Here is a 5,123-nt window from a genome sequence, read left to right as displayed (position 1 = left end):
CACCACTACTACTCTAACTACTACTACTACTACTACTACTACTACTACTACTACTACTACTACTACTACTACTACTACTACTACTACTACTACTACTACCGCTACTACTACTACTACTGCTGCTGCTGCTGCTGCTGCTGTTGCTACCACTACTACTACTACTACTACTACTACTACTACTACTACTACTACTACTACTATACTACTGTGATTGTTGCCATGTGTGGAGTAATGACAGTTATGACCTATGTATTATTGCCTTGTCTAGAAGAATGAGAGCCCTTGTTTATTATGTAACTTCCTTCCTGTAGTTATTGTTGTGTCCTTAATATGTCCTGAACATAATGTAATAAATGACCACTCTAAAGCTCCATGATATTGTCTGTCTGTTCAATCATCTATATTGATGAAGAGGATAATAATTATTTCTATCTACAGAGTACTTGTAATCATTATTTCTTGTATATAATGTGTAAAAATTTGTTATTTCTGTGATTAAAATTATCTCGCGGTTGCAAAGACTTATCTACAGAGCCAATAATTTTTTTAAAAATATGTCTAGTTAGTAGTATTATTGAATCAGTGTTTCCTTTTAATGAAACAGAATACACTTGGCGACATATTTAGAGAGTCTTGAACAGTTCTTCATAGCAAATGAGATAGAATCTGAGAACAAGAAGCGGGTTATACTTTTGAGCCATACTTGGATTATTTGGAAAGGAAAAAAAATATTCCAGAATTTGCTTCAGCAAGGGTTCAGCGTTGGGCAATCACCCTCTCAGCCCACTCGTATACACTTCTACACCGTCCAGGTCGAGAGAACTCTGCCGATGCGTTACGTCGTTTTCCATTGCCTTACACTCCAGATATGACTGATGGAGATATGTCGGAGGAGGGGAACGTTTCGTTTAATTGAATTGAACAATGTGCCCTTTCGTCTACAGACATAGCCAGAGATGCAATATGCAGAAAATGTTATCAGTGCTTGATTTCTGGTTGGCCAACAAAACCAGATGAACATTTACGACCGTTTGCTGTTCGCTTAAATGAACATAGCATAGAGAAGGGTTGTATTTTGTGGGGTACTGGAGTAGTGGTTCTCTCTTCATTACAAATAAAGGTTTTGAATTTGCTTCATGATGACACTCATGCTGGAGTGGCGTGCATGAAAGCGCAAGCACGATCGTGGATTTGGTGGCCCAAGATCGATGTTGACGTTGAGAAAAGTATTAGGTGCTGCTATACATGTCACAAGCATAGAAAACATCCAGCAAAATTCCCTCTATTTCCCTGCGAATGGCCAAAACAGCCATGGAAAAGAGTCTATTTGGATTTTTCGGGACCGGTTTTAGGTCTCATGTACCTTATTGTGACAGACACTTATTCAAAATGGGTCGAAGTCAAAATAATAAATAAAATAACAGCATCTCACACGATGCTTGAGCGTCGTGATGCGTTTTCTACCTTGGGCTTAAGTGAAATTATAGTGTCTGACAATAGACCAATCTTCAGTAGTTCAGATTTTCGATTGTTCATGAGCAACAATGGAATAGATATAATGCGCTTGGCCAAGGAGTTCACAACATTGCCATCCGGAAGTATAACGGACCAACACACAAACTCTGTGTAACCATGAACTTTTATAGTCTGGTTAATACAGTTTAGTGAGAACAACTCACAAACGCGGATGGCAAAAACAATAACAAAGGCCTGAGTGACGTCATCTGCATACTATCTACAGAACACTCACAGTTTCACCTTATCACCCATCATTAAACGGACTGACCGCAGCCTCTTATGGTTCTCACACTACTATGTTATGACGATCGACCCAATCAGCAAAGTCCGGTCCGCATTCGTGCACCGTCGCGACCTGCCCGATAGTATCGTTACAACACACCGTTCAACTAGATGCTCTGCCGTTTCGAGTTCTTGCCCACATCGGGTACATGTAGGACAGGTGGAAAGTCCCCACTGATGAAGCGCACTTGCTGTGAGGCAGCTCCTCGACCGAAGCCGATTCGCAACCACCCAGTGTCTCCTCTTACTGGTATCAAAGCCTGGCAACTTCTCTCGGATTTGCGGAACGTAGTGTGCAAACATTTAAGAGATCAATGACAAAAATCAAAGTAGGTTATGTAAGAGAAGGAGTTTGTAAAATTTTGACTAAACAAAGAGGCTAGATTAACACCACATTCTACCACTGATTTATCCCCTGCAGAATTACTGTTTGGAAGAAACATTAGAACGCATGTTGATTTATAACATCCAAATTTACACGATTATCTTTGTAAAAAGCAAGGTGCTCAGAAGACTCAGTATGATAACCATGATGTAGATAGGGACATTGCGGTAGGTGATGATGTTTTTGTTCGAAACTTTTAGACTTTAGCTTGCATGGAGAAAAATGGGTGCCAAGTGTAGTGATTGAGGACTAGTCCTTTGTCATTCATATTTAGAACTGCTACGCATGGTATTGTGCGTAGACACCAAGAGCAGATTCGAACCTCAGGAATTCAATTATTCTCCTGAAGGGTTAGCAAGTGATCTTCCAGTAAATACCAGTGAAGAAAGAACTATACAACAAGGATTAAGGTCCACTCCTGATAAAAACTCTCCTAGAGCAGATAAGAATAAAAATGCTGAGAGCAGGATACAAATTACTCCATGCCCTCAGCAAGATATTGTCCAAGAGTATATTATAACGGATTCGAGCCAAGAATCTGACAAAGTGTATAGTGCGAAAACGACCAGATTAATGGAAGTAGGGTGTAGGGCGCACAGACCCGACACAGAGTTATCGAACTCGTAGTGGTAGATGTGGAAACCAGACTCAAAGATTTGGTCACGAAGAATGGTATCTTTATCATTAACTATTATCGTTTTTATTTTAATGGTATATGTTAATCTGCTCATCCAGTTCCATGTTTAGTTATTTGATATTGAAAATTCATTATTTTGAGTAAAGTTTCATCTCAAAGGAAGAGGGGAGGAATGTACTAAATGGGAAATAACTGCGTGATTGATGTTGTGTGCGTAGTAAATACAGAGTTATGTCCCATGTCCACCCTTGTCTGGAAGAGTGAGAGCCCTTGTTTATTATGTAAATTCCTCTCTGTAGTTATTGTTGTGTCCTTAATGGCGTTACTGAACATGGTGTAATAAATGACCACTCTAAATCTCTATGATATCGCCTGTCTGTTCAATCATCAATACTAGTATGACTACTACTACTTACTACAACTACTACTACTACTACTACTACTACTACTACTACTACTACTACTACTACTACTACTACTACTACTACTACTACTACTACTACTACACTACTACTACTACTACTACTATTTATCAGAACAAAGAACAATGTTTCTGTTGTTCAGGTTCAGTCACAGAGCTCTACAATGTCCCACTCTATAGATAATATGCGCCTGACTAAGAAGCTCACAACATTGTCATCCGGAAGTATAACAGACCAACGCACAAAGCTATCATGTGTTACCTTTAACGTTTATAGTTTGGTTAACACAGTTTAGTGAGAATTACTCATAAACGCGGATGGCAAAAAACAATAACAAATATCTGAGTGATGTCGACTTCATTCTAGATCTATTTTAGCGCAATCACTCCTTTTCTGTGTTAAGGTAGACTTTTGTGGCTAAAACAGAAGAAACGACATTTGCCCCTCTAAATCACGCATTTATTTTTACTAGGCTTTTAACAATCAGGTCTACTGCTACATAATACCGTTTGAGACAGTTAGCTACACATGAACTCCAGAACTGCGAATATGAATATAACACACACTCAAATAGAAAGACAATATTGAAATTAACCGTTGGCCTTCAACTCAGAAGAAGAGAGAGAGCTATGTAATATTATTATGTGTGTATGTATCCTTGTCAGTGACATCTATATATGTAAGAAGTCACTGATCCTTGTCAATGGAATGTTAGGTGGTCTAGTGTTTATAATGGATAAATAACTTGTAACACACCGATAGAGCAATACGATCATAAATAATAATACAGCGGAACACAGTACACAGCCGAATCGGGAAATATTATTGTTATGCTGATGCCAATTGATGTAACATAGGATTGTTTTTTTGTTTGGTTGGTTTTTTTTTTTGTGTTTTTTTTTTTTTTTTTTTGTTTTTTTTTTTGTTTGCTTTTTTAAAGGATATGTAGCATTTCTCTCACTGACAAAAACAAAAATCTCACAAATTAATTCCAAAATAACAATATAACACACAATCATATTATAGAATGCCAATTTTGTTAAACTGTATCTATTTACTTATCGGTACTTTCGTATAAATAAATGGTTCGTTCCAAGGAACTCTTACACACTGTCTGTACACCTGGGTCCGTACCTACCGAAAGGAGTATACAAGCCATTTTATTTTACTTTTTTAATTATCATATTTTTTTATGTTTCAAAGATGACAGATTAAAAAAGAAACAAAAAAAAAAACGAACAAAAAAAACATGCAAGTAAAGAAAGGGCATTTCTTACCTACTCTTAAGAACACTTAGTTTTCTAACTGCACAAAAACAAGACAGGCGGACAAAATTCGAGTTACGGGAATTCCCAGTATTACTTACTTTGGCGACTTTGATATTGCCAGTTTGCCATTTTGATTGCCAAAAAAAAAATAATTTCAAAATTTCCTAAGTGTTAATAATAAAAATAATAATTTTATTTACATTTTGTAACAATCTCCGCACTTTTTATTTGCTATTTTTTTTTAAACTAGAGAAAGACATTCGAAACATTTGAGTGAATGTGGAATAAGGCATAAGATTTTACTGACCTTTACAATAAAAAAGAAAAATGATATGGCATTTCTAAAGTCACCATATCTATTTTCGTTCTAGTTTAAACTATTAATATAAGATGAGGGTTTTGTTGTAACAGTAATGTGCATGTTAACACAAACAATAAACCAATCAAATTTTGGCAATGTTTAAAGATAAAATGGTATTTTTAATTTTTTTTTTTTTTTATTTATTCTCGACATCACCCGGGATCGATCTTGGTCTCTTTGCACGTGATGCCAGTGCTCTACCAACGGAGCTATCGGGATACCCGTTTTCGTCATTCAGTTGATCAAATCG

This window comes from Berghia stephanieae, chromosome 3 (assembly GCF_034508935.2).
Source record: "Berghia stephanieae isolate SIO BIC M18660-M18661 chromosome 3, UCSD_Bste_1.3, whole genome shotgun sequence".
Classification (NCBI taxonomy): domain Eukaryota; kingdom Metazoa; phylum Mollusca; class Gastropoda; order Nudibranchia; family Aeolidiidae; genus Berghia; species Berghia stephanieae.
The sequence above is the reverse complement of the archived record's forward strand: the minus strand, read 5'-3'. Positions refer to the sequence as shown.